The sequence below is a fragment of the Gracilinanus agilis genome, chromosome 3, assembly GCF_016433145.1.
Source record: "Gracilinanus agilis isolate LMUSP501 chromosome 3, AgileGrace, whole genome shotgun sequence".
In the NCBI taxonomy this organism is placed as follows: Eukaryota; Metazoa; Chordata; class Mammalia; order Didelphimorphia; family Didelphidae; genus Gracilinanus; species Gracilinanus agilis.
In genome coordinates, this window is record NC_058132.1 from 125,039,795 (window position 1) to 125,055,910 (window position 16,116).

Consider the following 16,116-nt stretch of genomic DNA (forward strand, 5'->3'; position numbering starts at 1 on the left):
ATAAAATCAGTAACACTACAATTTTATAAAAAAAATCTTAAATGTATTATTAAAATGGGAAAATATATGGAAATTCATTGAACAAATCCATTGTATTTCATATTTATATCTTGTAAAATAATCATAATGACATTTTTTTCAGGTTTATCTTTATAAAGTTTCCCAAGATGTGACTTCATTGATTATATTATTACTTGTTAATCATTTTCTTTCTTTAAAAAAAAGATAAAACTCTTACCTTCCATCTTAGAATCAATATGCTGTACTGATTCTTTGATTCCAAGTCAGAAGAGCAATAAGGATTAGGCAACAGGGATTAAGTAACCTGCACAGAGTCACATAAGAAGTGTCTGAGGCCAGATTTGAATTGTAAATCATTTTCAATCATTAATTGAGCCTGATATTTTGTCTTTATGACAATTACAGCAAACAACCCAACTTTACACAAATAAGACATTACAAATGATATTAAGAAGTACTACTCTTTTTTTTTAAAATCCTTTCCTTCTGCCTTAGAATCAATTGGTTCCAAGGCAGAAGAGTGGTAAGGGCCAAGCAATGGAGGGTTAAGTGACTTACTTAGGGTCATACAACTAGGAAAGGATCTCCTATCTCTAGGCCTGCCTCTCAATTGACTGACCTACCCAGATGCCCCCTCCCATAAAAGTATTACTCTTTTTAAAGGGAATCAAAGAGCTCTTTATTCACCTATAACATAAAAATTCCAAGTCCAATTGTTTGCTTCAACATACAAATCTATTGACTATTTATCCTTGCAAATGGATTCTTTATCAGTTTATATTTAATGATATTTAGGTTTTTAAAATAAAATAATTGCTTTTATAAACTAGCCTAGTATTTTATTTCATTTACAAGACAGATATTTTAAAAATTAGAGACCATAAGCAACATGATTTTTAAAATGTATTATCCATAGCTCTAACTTTTTGATAAATTAAATCAAGTTATATTTTTGAACCAGAGCATGGATTTGATGATTTTACATTGAATTATTTAGAATACTATTTTTTAAAACTCCCATTAAATGTGCAAATTCCAGTTGAAATTTAAAATTTTTATCTTATTCCAGTGACAAATCTATACATAACTTTTTCATGGTTACATGATTCATGTTGTCTCCCTCTCCTTCTCCCTCCCCTTTCCCATAGTTGACCAGCAATTCCATTGGGCTTTACATGCATTATCTCTCAAAACCCATGAAATTCTTTTTAATAAAGTAGATTTGCTTCATTTTTTTCTTATCACTGAAAAGAAATTGCAGTCTATTCTATTAACAAAAATACTCTGCAAAATACTTAAATGTTTTGCAATAACCTAGAAAAACTGTGCTCTGCTCCCACAGTTTTAAAAAGTTCATGGTCTTTTTTATTGTTTTTAAAAACAAAAGTATTTATTTTTGACAATATAAAAAACTGTATGCACCTATGTGAACCTTCATATATATACATATATATTCAGGTCATTGTGAAGTATATCATTAATCCAAATTACACAGGACATATTGCTTGTACTCCTAATTTTTGCCTTAACATTAGTTGAGTTTTATTGCTTCAAAGTCTAATATGATCCTTCTATATTATATAATTTTCATTAAAATATAAGTTAAGCATATTTAAATTTTCACTTGATGTGGCATTGTAATCACTGGTTTGCAAAGTAAGATTTTTTCTTAATATCATTTTCAATGACATATTGTACAGATATAATCAACTGAGCATCCTTAACTGCATTTGTTGTTTCATTCTCTTGCAATGAATAATATAAAGATTATTGTTCCTCAATTAATTGATCACAAATGTCTTTAGACATATGGGTAATTCTTCTTCCCAGTGTATTATCTCCAAGTGGAGCCATTCAAATCTGCTTTGCATATGAATCTAATTTTCTCTGGAAACATTCTCTTGTCTTGCCAATTAGTTCTGCATATACACTTTCAATATGTCATTTCATTTTATTAAAGATTTATGCTATCTGCCATTACCATTTACTCAAAGTAAAACAAGAAAATTATTCCAGAGAAAACTAGATGCCTCTTTAATAAAAAAAAATCAAAAATTTCTCCTAGTCCACCTCTGTGATATCCAAAGGCTGGCTTTCATTGTATTAGGTTGCCTACAGAAATGCTTTATAAAATATTTTATTCCATAGGGAAAATGATAATATATACAATTATTTATAAGCTTTTTGGCAAATTATACACAGAGAAAACTGATTGAGTTGAATCCAGAGAATATGTACTGGAGCAGCTGAAATTAATATAATAAAGAAAATAAAGACAACAAAAACATTGGAGTTATAGAAACACAAAGTACAAAATGTTGAAAGGTCCAATCCAGAAAATGTAATCTACTATATTATTTGAATTCACAAGTATTGTTATCCAAGGACACTGCTGTGTTCTCTGGTTTCAAGTATATTTCACTTATGTATTTATCCATCATAAAGGAATATAATTTCAATTCTTAAAAATTAGAAACAGTAATGATTTTAGATCATTAAATTTAAATTCAATTGCTACAAATCTCAAATGATTATAACTATTCTTGGGTTATTTCTGTTTTACAAAAGTTTCAGGTTTCTTTTTTTTTAAAACCTACTTATAACATTGTGCATACCAAATTGAATCATGTTGAATCATATAATAACTATTTAGGTGTTTTATATTCCACACAGATAATTTAACTTCGATTCATACATTTCACATTTGAAACAAGAAGCAGCATGATCACATAATTCAGAAGCCTATACCAACTGACAGTGATTGTGGAATGTCAATCCTGTGTCAAAATTCAATATGCACCAACTCAAATTTGACCTCATTTGCACATAGTGCATCAAAAATTGCTGCTTCATATTTATTATCGTAGCTAATTCTCCTTTTCATTGACTTTGATTCAAACATTAGTTTCAATAAAAATGGAACAAATTTATGTAGCAACTGTACTTGAAAATATCCAATAATTTTGATCATTTCCTCTGAACTTCTTTAAATCTCAAGTCTCTTCAGGAGGGCATACCTTACAGTTTTGAAAATCCTGCCTTTAGACAATTAGGCAGTACCATGTGGGGATATAGTGAAAGCTTTTCTACAAGATCTTTTCATCACAAGTACAGGCTATGTCACAAGACACTTGGCACTTGGGGAAAGGATATAGAAACACACCAATTGCTTTCTTGCTTGTTAGTACAAGAAAAGAAGATGGAAACAGAGAGAAAAGACAAAGAAACAGTTATAAAAGGGAACTTACTTTTTCTGGTAGCCTCAACTTTGCAGTGTGTTGGACTACGTGTCCACTAAAGATCCTTCTGATTCTCAAGTTCTGTAATTCTATAAGGTATCAAAGCTGCTTGCCTAGCTAAGTGAGTACTAGAGGAGGTTTAACAACCCTTCATCTACTTTAGTTATGTGAGGTGATGTTATCACCAAAAAGAAGGTATGAAGATCAGTTGGAGAAGTTCTAATCTAACAATAGCATTGGTAATGAATCAGTCAGCTGCTACATGCTTTATCATAGCTGCTGGCCATGGTACTGATCACTTCTCTTATAAACGCATTCTTTTCTAAAACTCACAGTCCCTTCTTCCCTCCCCAGGAAGGTGTGTGATTTTGATTTTTTCAATACATATCTTTGAGGACTTGACTCACACTGGAAAGGTGGCAAGCATTTTTTCTCCATTCCTTGTATGATAGATGTTCATCATTTTCTCTTCAATTGGCTCTCCAATTCACCTAAAATAATTTACTGATGTTTTGTATTCCATATAGGTAAATAATTGCCCCCACATTACTTAAATTTTCAGAGTTCTTTGGGGATAGGTAGATTTCTGGCCTCTGTACCTTCTTTTCATACTATGTAATGAAGAAGGTTAAATTTCAGTTTTGTTTTCTAGGGGCCTTTTCTCATGATTTAAAAAAAAAACAAACCTCTTGGATTTTTCTGTTCATGGCACATAAATTATTGCTTGTCCTCTATTCTGGGTTACCCTGGACTAGAAGTCCATTAAAATATAGATTGGGAAGATATTAAAGCCCTTCTTTTACAGGAAAAGTTTGAGGAATATACTTGAGCAATGCTCCACTAGAGCATCTCAGACCTTGCCCCATAATCAACATCACCTTTAGTTCTTGCAGTTTTAATTTTTAGCCCACTTTTTTCAGCTATCCACAAATATGCCCATAATCCTTAAGAATATCTTCTTTGGGGACACCTGGGCTCAGTGTATTAAGAGCTAGGCCTAAAGACAGAAGGTCCTAGGTTCAAATCTGACCTCAAACACTTCTTAGCTGTGTGACTCTGGGGAGGTGACTTAACCCCCATTGCCTAGCCCTTACCATTCTTCTGCCTTGGAACCAATACACAATATTGATTCTAAGAGGGAAGGTAAGGGTTTAAAAGAAAAGAACATCTTCCTTATCCCCCCCCAAAGAACTTTTCTCTATTTACACACCAAAGGCCATGTGACCCTGCCATCCCTTCAAGCTATCTAACCTCTTTTCTCTCTTTCATAGTCAATTTCTTGGAAAGAATTATCTGTCTTCATTGCCTCCACGTTCTTATTTCTCATTCATTAGTTCCTTGAAATCTGGCTGTTGTCTTAGTTGACACCATTGATGACTCTTCCAATCCTGAATACACTCTCCTCTCTTGGTGCCTGTGATGCTGCTCTGTCTTCGTTTTCTTACTACATGTAAGAATGCTCCTTATTAGTTTTCTGTTGGGTTGTCATCCAAACTAACACCACTAATCATGAAAGCCTCTGAAGACTATGCTTTAAATCTTCCTCTCATCTTTCTCTAAACTGGTGATCTCATCAGTCACCATGTGTTCAATTATCATTTCAGTGCAGATGACTTTCAAATATTTAAATCTGGAAAAAAATTTCCATGAAATTCTGTCCTTCATTGCCAACCACCTGCTGGTTCTTCATTGATATTTCAAACTCATTACTATAATGGGATAAAGAATAAGGCCTTGTGTGGTGGAATTGAGATCAAATTCCATTTCGCATAATTACTGTGTGCTCTTGACATTTAGCCTTTTTGTGCCTATTTTCCTCAATAGTAAAATTAGCACATGGGATTTGATCATCCTTGAGGTCTCCTTTGGCTCTAAATCTTTGATAATTTCCTTCCATTTTGCCAATTTCTTTTTAATGTACCTTCCTTTTTGTAGCCAGCTAGGTTTATAACCCCAGCCCTTTCTTTGCTCCTCATATCAAATTAGTTGCTATGTTTACTGCTTTTATTTCCGGCATTTCTTGTATTAGCTCCCTTTTCTACACTCAGACATCAAACTCTAGGTCAGACTTTCACTGTATGGGCCTATTACCATAGTCTCTGAATTTGTCTCTGTGCTTTTGGACTTTTCTCCCTCCAGTCTATCCTGAACATGACTTTGGAATTCATGTTTTGAAGACACTTCACCACATTACTCCACTGCCCATATTTTGAATGGTTCCCTTCTACCTTTACTCCTTGAATTTTAAGGTCTCTAAAATCTGGCTTCCACATACTTTTATTTATTATTTTCTTGTAAACCATTCATATTTCTGTCAATCAAGTTAGTTGTTCTCTCCAGATTAAAGACAACATACTATCTCTTGTCTCTATGCCTTTTCAGAGACTATATATACCTTACCCCTAAGATGCACTGTCTCTTCACCTGTGGTTTTTAGAATACTAAAATCCTTGAAAGTGCACATTATTCATTTCCTCCTCCACAAAGTCTTTCTTGACTCATGCCCCACCTCCTTACCCTTTTGTATTTGTTTCAAAATTTTAACCAGGATTTTTATTTAATCAAAAATACTTGAAAATTCTCTATCATAGAATACTTAGCTTTGCAGAGTAAATTATTCTTTTATATCTTTTACCTTGGGATTATTGTATTCCAAGATCTCCTTTCAATTATATAGAAGCTGCCAAGGCTTGTGTGCTGTTGACTGCAATCCCTTGGTACTTCAATTGTTTTTTTTATGAATGCTTGCAGTGTTGCTTCTTGATGTGAGAGATCTGAATTTCAGCAATGGAATTCCTGGGACTATTCTGAATTTCTTTGCAGGCAGTGATCAGTATATTATCTTACTTTATATTGTCCTTTAATTCTAATAGAGATGGAAAATTTTTATTTGTCTTTTCTGAAATATATTGTCCAAATTTTTTAAAAATCATGTTTTTTAGAGAGTTCAGTGATTCTTAAATTATCTCTCTTTGTCCCATTATCTGTTAGTTGTTTGTAATGGATATTTTGGATTTCCTCCTATTTTTTCAAACTTGTAATTTAATTCTAATTTTCCTTTTTATCCTCTGGAACCATTGGTTTCTGTATGGTCTGTCCTAGTTTTAATGTGAGATTTACTTTGTTTTCTTCCAAGTTATTGATTCTTCTTAATTATTTCTTCAAAAGTCTTTATTTCCTTTATTTTATTTCTTGCTTCATTTATGTAGGTATTTGTGAACTTCATGTGGAAATTTAATTTTGAGTCTGTGCTTGCATTTGTTACAGAGTTATCCTTGTATTCTTTTAAGGATTCTTTAGATTTTTAATATTTTTTTAGTATTGGTTGATTTTTTAAACTAACTCAGTATTTTAGCTTTTCTTTCTTAATTAGGACTTATATTTTATTTGTGCATTTGTTTTATTCTTCAGTATAATAGAGATAAAATGAAACACTATTTTTGTCAGCTCAAGATAAAACTTTCATCTCACTATTTTTGTTAATGGTGCCTTCTTTCTCACAAATATAGGCTTTACAATCTTACAACATCTTGAACTTCTCTCTCTTATTAGTCACCACATCCAATCAGTTGCCAAATCCTGCCAATTATTCAGTCACAGTAGCTCACATATGTCTCTTTTTCCCCCATTCTCGTTGCTTCCATCCTACCTTCTCATTATCTTATACCTGGACTATTCCAACAGCCTCTTAATTAGTTCTCCCCTATTTCATTCCATTTGGCAGACTACTGCCAGAATCAGTTTCCTAAAGCACCAATTAGACTATGAACCTAGCAATTAAAACCCTTCTCTCTATCCACAAGACCACCAAACCCATATTACTTCTCTCCTAGATTATAGCAATGGCTCCCCAATTGGACTGTCTGGTACCAGCTTCATCATCCTTCATTCCATCATTACCAGAATCATCCTAAAGTAGAAGTTTGACAATTTCACTTCTTCTCTAGACTTATTCCACATTACTTCAATCAATTAATCATAAACATTTATCAAGTATCTGCTAGGCACTATGTGAAGGACTAAAGATACAGAAAAGGGACAAAAGACAGTTTCTGCCCTTAAGGAGCTTCCTTTACTGTACTCTGTATTCTAGCCAGACTAGCCTATTATTTGTTTCCCAAAATGTGTTACTTCATCTCCTATTTCAATGTCTTTACATAGATTGTCCTACATCCATACAATGTGCTCCTTCCTACTTCTGCTTCTTAGAATCCTTAGTTTCCTTTAATGTTAAGTTTCAGGTACTATGATATGGTATAATGGGAAAAGTGATGGATCAAGAATAAGAATATTTAAGTTCAAATGCTACTTTGACTTCTTGTCTCGGGAGCAATTACATATTGCATTTACTTATTTATGCCAGTAGCCCCTTGTGGAAGGCCAGTTATTGGGTTTTTCAAATTGCATTTATTTATTTGATTATTTAATTATTTATTTATTTATATCTGTATCCAATTGTGGAAGGACAGGTCCTTGAGCCCAGGGGTTGCTTGAAATTCTTATCTTTTTATTCCCTAGTGTGCCCCATACAAAATAAACTATTGATAGGGAGAGATTTTGGGGAAGATGGAGGCTTGGACAGAGTGAATCTTAAAACCTCTTCACCCTTACACACCGAGATAGAAAACAATACACTTGGAGAAGAAAGAGGACCAAATCTAATATTGGGACAGAGCAGGGGGAACTCTACTGCAGCACAACTAAAGAGGTACACCAAGAAAAAGGCTTCAATTCTTGAACTGTTGGGTCTGAGGGCTTAGAAGGGGAATCTCAGGACACCTCCCCCATGTGCTATGCCGAGTCTCCAGCTCCCAGGAAATCTCAGGGCCAGTGGACGCACCGGTCTAGAGAGAGGGCCTTGCTGGCTCTAGACTCAGGGAGTTAAACACAGGCACTGGAGAGGTGACTGGAGGAGAAAACCAAAGAAACACAGCAAAACGCCATGAAGGTAGTAGCTTAGAGATAGCCAAACCTCAGACCTCAGACAGCTTGGCTTCCTCTTACTGAGATAGAGAATGAACAAAACCAGATCAAACACAAGGACAGCCCAGGGGGACCCCACTGCTAGACAGCTCAGCTGGGGGGAGGACAGCTCCTTCTCCCCCACCAAGGTTTTTTGTTTGTTTGTTTGTTTATCCCTCCTCTCAAGGTTTTAGCCTCAGGGCAGACTAAACTGTAAGATTAATCCAAAAAATACAGGATTAATCCCATCAATTGAATAGACAAGAAGTCTTCAGAGAGTAACTTCAGAAAGGGGAAGATCTTTCAACAAAGATCATTAAATACATCTGCTCAAACTAGCAGAACAAAAAAGGAAAAACAATATGAGCAAGCAACAGAAAAAGAGAAAAGAAATGACAATTGACAGCTTCTTTCAAGGAAATGAAAAGAGTGCAAATGAAATAGAAATAGAAGTCGAGGAAGTAGTTCCAGCGAACTAGACACAGGCTTTGGAAGATCTCAAAATTCAATTAACTCAAGAACTTCAGGAACTCAAAAAGCAATCAAGAGAGGCAAGAGAGGATGAAGACAATTTGAAAAGGGAAATACATGAACTAAAATAAGAAAATAAAGTTTTAAAAGCCAGAATTGGCCAGCTTGAAAATGAAGCAAAGGTGGCAAAAGATGATCAACAAAGAAAATCAGACCAGAAGGAGAAGGATGACCAAAAATCCAGGGATGAAATTCAGTCTTTAAAAAATAGAACTCAACAACTAGAAGCAATTGACTTCACAAGGCAGCAAGAATATATTAGACAAAATTTTAAAAATGAACAATTTAAGTAGAATATGAACACCTCATTGATTCAACCAAAGATCTGGAGAACAAAGCTAGAAGAGACAACTTAGGAATTATTGGTTTACCAGAACATCATGATAAAAGAAAAAGTTTAGGTAGCATCTTACAAGAAATTATCAGAGAAAATTGCCCTGACATTCTCGAACAAGAGGGGAAAGTGGAAATTGAAAGAATCCAGAGATCACCTCCTACATTTAATTCACAACTGACAATTTCCAGGAATATTATAGCCAAATTCAAAAACTACCAGACCAAGGAAAAAATATAACAAGCTGCTAAAAAGAAGTCATTCAGATATTAGGGAACCACAGTTAGTATAACACAGTATCTGGCTGCATCTACATTGAAGGACCAGAAGGCATGGAACACAATATTCTGGAAAGCAAGAGAACTGGGTCTACAACCAAGAATCAACTATCCAGCAAAAGTAACTATATTATTGAAGGGGAAAGTATGGTCATTCAATAAAATCAAGGACTTCCAAACATTCATCAAGAAAAAACTGGACTTAAACAGAGACTTTGCTGTCCAAACCCAGAACTCAAGAGAATTAACATAAGGTAATTAAGAAAATGGGGGAAGGAGAAAAACTTCTTTTCTTTAAGGGACCCAACAAGTTCAATCAATTTGTATCCCAAGAAGAAAAGAAAATATTGGCAAATATTAAAATTGTTATTACCAACAGGGTAACTAGAAGAAATTTACATAGAGGGAACAGGGACAAACTGTATAGGATGAAATGTCGGGGGGGGAGAAGGTAATAATAAGAAAAATAGGAAAATGAACAAAAAGGAATAAATTTATATTCCATAAAGAAGCGTGTGGGACAGGGAAAAATAACAATACACTGTAAGGGTAAAGAGGTTAGAGAGAGGAAATAGTCAATACTTAAGTGCATTGAAATCAACTTAAAGAGGGAAGAACAATTAGATCCATTGGGGCAGAGAATTGATTCATGCCCTATAGAGAAGTAGAAGGGTAAAAAATGGACTGGTGGGGAGGGAAGCAATACTAGGGAGGGAGAGGGCTTGGGGAGCTCTGAGCGAAGCTTTAAAGAATAATAAGAGGGGAATAAGGTGGGAGAGGGGAGAAAGGGAAGTACAACAAGGGAGGGGATTATAAGAACTGATTAAAAACAAAACACTTGTATAGAAGGAAACAGTGAAAGAAGAAAGGACAGGACTAGGAGAGAGAATCAAAATGTCTGGGTATACACAGTTGATAATTATAACTCTGAATGTGAATGAGATGAAAGTACCCATAAAACAGAAGCAAATAGCAGAGTGAATTAGAAGCCAAAATCCTATCATATGTTGTCTGTAAGAAACACACATAAGACAGACAGACAGACATACATAGAGTGAAAATGAAAGGATGGAGCAAAATCTATTGAGCTTCAAATGAGAAAAAGAAGGCAGGGGTTGCTATAATGATCTCTGACAGAGCCAAAGTAAAAATAGATAAGGTTAAAAGAGATAAGGAAGGTAACTACATCCTAATAAAAGGCAGTATAAATGATAAAGAAATATCAGTACTCAATATGTATGCACCAAATGGTATAGCTTCCAAATTTCCAAAGGAGAAGCTAGTGGAGCTCAAGGATGAAATAGATAGCAAAACCATACTAGTGGGGGACCTCAACCTTCCCCTATCAGATCTAGATAAATAAAACCAAAAAATAAATAAGAAAGATAACAGAGGTGAATGAAACCCTAGAAAAATTAGAGTTAATAGATATATGGAGAAAAATAAATAGGGACAAAAAGGAATACACCTTCTTTTCAGCAACACATGGAACATTCACAAAGATAGACCATGTAATAGAGCATAGAAACCTGGCAAACAAATGCAAAAAAGCAAAAATAATAAATGTAACCTTCTCAGATCATAATGCAATAAAAATAGTTATTAATAAGAATGAATGGAGAGACAAACCAAAAACTAATTGGATATTAAATAATATGATTCTCCAATATAATTTAGTGAAAGAACAAATCATAAAAACAATTAATAATTTCATTGAAGACAATGACAATGATGAGACATCTTACTCAAACCTATGGGATACAGCCAAAGCAGTTCTAAGGGGAAAATTTATATCAATGAGTACATACATTAACAAATTAGGGAAGGCAGACATTAATGAATTGGGCATGCAACTTAAAAAACTAGAAAATGAACAAATTAAAAATCTTCAGATGAAAACTAAATTAGAAACACTAAAAATCAAAGGAGAAATTAATAAAATCAAAAGTAAAAGAACTATTGAATTAATATATAAGACTAGAAGCTTGTATTTTGAAAAAAAAACAGATAAAATAGACAAAGTACTGGTAAATCTAATAAAAAAAGGAAAGAAGAAAACCAAATTAACAGTATCAAAGATGAAAAGGGAGGCCTCACCTCTAATGAAGAGGAAATTAAGGCAATCATTAAAAACTATTTTGCCCAATTATATGGCAATATATTTAGCAATCTATGTGATGTGGATGAATATTTACAAAAATATAAATTGCCTAGATTAACAGTAGAAGAAATAGAATACTTAAATAATTCAATATCAGAAAAAGAAATTGAATAAGCCATCAAAGAACTCCCTAAGAAAAAATTACCAGGGCCTGATGGATTCACAAGTGAATTCTATCAAACACTCAAAGAAAAATTAATCCCAATAATATACCAATTATTTAATGTAATAAGGAAAGAAGGAGTACTACCAAATTCCTTTTATGACACAAATGTGGTACTGATTCCAAAGCCAGGCAGATCAAAAACAGAGAAAGAAAACTATAGACCAATCTCCCTAATGAACATAGATGCAAAAATCTTAAATAGAATATTAGCAAAGAGACTCAAGCAAGTAATTAAGAAGATCATCCATCATGATCAGGTGGGATTTATACCAGGAATGCAAGGATGGTTCAACATTAGGAAAACCATCCACATAATTGACCATATCAACAAACTAACAAACAAAAACCACATCATTATCTCAATAGATGCTGAAAAAGCCTTTAACAAAATACAACATCCATTCCTATTGAAAACACTGGAAAGTATAGGAATAGAAGGACCCTTCCTAAAAATATTAAACAGTATGTATCTAAAACCATCAACAAGCATCATATGCAATGGGGATAAATTAGAAGCCTTTCCAATAAGATCAGGTGTGAAACAAGGATGCCCATTATCACCTCTATTATTTAACATTGTATTAGAAACTCTAGGAGTAGCAATTAGAGAAGAAAAAGAAATTGAAGGTATTAAAATAGGCAAAGAAGAGACTAAGCTATCACTCTCTGCAGATGATATGATGGTCTACTTAAAAAAATCCTAGAGAATCAACTAAAAAGGTAGTAGAAATAATCAACAACTTTAGCAAAGTTACACAAAATAAATGCACATAAATCATGAGCATTTCTGTATATTTCCAATACATCACAGCAGCAAGAGGTAGAAAGAGAAACACCATTTAAAATCACTCTAGACAATATAAAACACTTAGGAATCTCTCTACCAAAACAAACACAGGAATTATAGGAAAATAACTACAAAACACTTTCCAAACAATTAAAACTAGATCTAAACAATTGGAAAAACATTGAGTGCTCATGGGTAGGATGAGCTAACATAATAAAAATGACCATTCTACCCAAATTCATTTATCCATTTAGTGCCATACCTATCAAACTACCAAAAAACTTTTTTTATTGAATTAGAAAAAACTATAACAAATTTCATTTGGAATAACAAAAGATCCAGAATATCAAGGGAAATAATGAAAAAAAATGTGAAGGAAGGTGGCCTAGCAGTACCAGATATTAAGCTATATTATAAAGCAGCAATCATCAAAACAATATGGTACTGGCTAGAAGACAGAAGGGAGGGTCAGTGGAATAGACTTGGGTTAATTGACATCAGCAAAACAGTGTATGATAAATCCAAACAGCTCAACTTTTGGGACAAAAATCCCCTATTTGACAAAAATTGCTGGGAAAATTGGAAAACAATATGGGAGACATTAGGTTTACATCAACATCTCACACTCTATACCGAGATAAATTCAGAATGGGTGAAAGACTTGAATATAAAGAAGAAAACTGTAAGCAAATTAAGTGAACACAGAATAGTATACTTGTCAGGTCTCTGGGAAAGGAAAGATTTTAAAACCAAGCAAGAGTTAGAGAAAATTATAAAATGTAGAATAAATAATTTTGATTATATTAAATTAAAAAGCTTTTGTACAAACAAAAACAATGCAACTAAAATCAGAAGGGAAACAACATACTGGGAAAAATCTTTATAACAAAATATTCTGACAGAGGTCTAATTACTCAAATATACAAGAAACTAAATCAATTATATAAAAAAATCAAGCCATTCCCCAACTGATAAATGGGCAAGGGTCATAAATAAGCAATTTTCAGATAAAGAAATCAAAACTATCAAAAAGCACACGAGAAAATGTTCTAAATCTCTAATAATTAGAGAAATGCAAATCAAAACTACTCTGAGGTATCACCTAACACCTAGCAGTTTGGCTAAAATGATAGCAGGAGAGAGTAATGAATGTTGGAGGGGATGTGGCAAAATTGGGACATTAATGCACTGCTGGTGGTGTTGTGAACCGATCCAACCATTCTGGATGGCAATTTGAAACTACGACCAAAGAGCTATAAAAAACTGCCTGCCCTTCTATCCAGCCATAGCATTGCTGGGTTTGTACCCCAAATAGATCATAGATAAACAGACTTGTACAAAAATATTTATAGTCATGATTTTTGTGGTGCCAAAAAACTGAAAAACAAGGTTCTGCCCTTCAATTGGGGAATGGTTGAACAAATTGTGGTGTATGCTGGTGATGGAATACTATTATGCTCTAAGGAATAATAAACTGGAGGAATTCCATGTGAACTGGAAAGACCTCCAGGAATTGATGCAGAGTGAAAGGAGCAGAGACAGAAGAACATTGTACACAGAGACAGATATGATACACTGTGGTAAAATCAAATGTAATGGACTTCTGTACTAGCAGCAATGCAATGACCCAGGACAATTCTGAGGGATTTACGGAAAAGAACACTACCCACATTCAGAGGAAGAACTACAGGAGAGCAAACATATTGCTTGAAGAAAAACAACTTGCTTGAACACTTGGGTTGATGAAGACATGATTGGGGATGTAGACCCAAAAGTATCTAATATCCAATGCAACTATCAATAATATGTAAATAAGTCTTGATTGATGACACATGTTAAAACCAGTGGAAATTCGTGTTAGCTGGGGGGGGGCAGAATTTGAAGGGGTGAAGGGGAAAGTAAAAACATGAATCATGTAAGCATGGAAAATTTTTCTAAAAATAAAAAAAAATTTAAATAAATAAATGTGATGTAATTAAAACAAACAAACAAACAAACAAATAAATAAATAAGCTATTAATAAATACTCACTGGACTGAATTGAAACTTCTTGCCATAACATTCAGAACCTGCTGTAATCTAGTTCTATTGTGCCTTACCAATTTTATCTCCTATTTATCTCCACCATGCTACTCTCTTAACCAGACTCATTTTTGTCCTTGACATTTGTGACTTTTTTCTTCCCATTCTCTGTTTTTAATATCCAACCCTACAATATCATCTCTGCCTACTGAAATCTCACCCAATTTTCAAGGCCTCCTTAGATGGTACCTTCTTAATGTCTGCTTCAATTTTACCTGCCAGAAAGTGACTAACTACTTTTTCTTCTAAATTCCTTTTGCATTTTGGTTGTGTCATTTCTGAGACATCTCAAGCTAATGACATGCAATAGATAGAGGGCTAGACTTGGAGTCAAAAGGAACCTGACCTCAGATATATAATATCTTTGTGATCCTTGGCAACCCACTCAACATCTCTCAACCTTGGTTTCTTCATTTATAAAATGGGAATAATAATAACAGCACTAACCTCACAAAGTTGTTCAGTAAGAATCAAATGAGATAATACCTGTAAAGAACTTTGTAAACCTTAGAGTGTTCTATATGTTCTATTATAATTATTACAATTTTGACTTATTTGTGTATTTGTCTTCTCTCTCCTATTAGATTATAAATTCTTTAAGAGGCCATGTGTTATATCTTAACATCTCCCATAAAGTCTAGCATTATACCTGACGCATAGTAGAAGGAGTGAATAAAACTTCTATATAACACACTAAAATTTTCACTTAGAAAAACTAGAGAGGAAAATGAAAAGTTAGGAAAGTGGTCATCTTAACAAGAGAATGAACAAATTCCAAGCTAGCCACTGGGGCACATTTCTACTGCAAGAAAGGTAGATGCTAAAACATTTTTGCTCTTTCTGATAAGCTATGTGACACAAGCAAACCCTAGAAATGTGATAAGGCTATTGAAATAGTTATCTTACTGGTATCTGCCATTGGAATCTCTTCTTCCACTCCACTCCACTGCCAAATGAATCTATACAGTGTAATTTACTCCCTTTTCCTGCTTAAAAATCTTCAATGGCTCCCTGTGTTTGGCATGACTAATCCCAAACTATGGACTTTTAGAATAGTGTGGGCTAAGCTTTGTGTGTGAGGTGGCTTCCACTAAGGATCATAGAAAAATAGACTTAAAGTTGGACTAGAGTCTAGAATTTACCTAAATGAATTCACTTATTTTTCAGATAAGGGACTGATATCCATTGAGTTTAAATGACTTGCCCATAGTCCCACAGATAGGAATTAACTGAATCGAGATTTGAATTTAAAACCTATTCTAAGTGACATTCTTTTCACTTTAGTCTATTGCTTCAATGGTAGCTTCATCTTAACTGACCTAGGAATCCTCTGACTGACTCAAAAAGAAGCAAGCTAGGGAGCTAGGGCTTCACCAGGGCTTGGCTATGTATCACCTTGGCTAAATCTCAGAATTTGTCATTGATTCCTTCTTTCTTCAAGTTTCACTCCTCACACACTGGATTTTCTCTATAATACCCTCCCCCATTTCTTTTTCTTTCTTTCCTTCCTTCCTTCCTTCCTTCCTTCCTTCCTTCCTTCCTTCCTTCCTTCCTT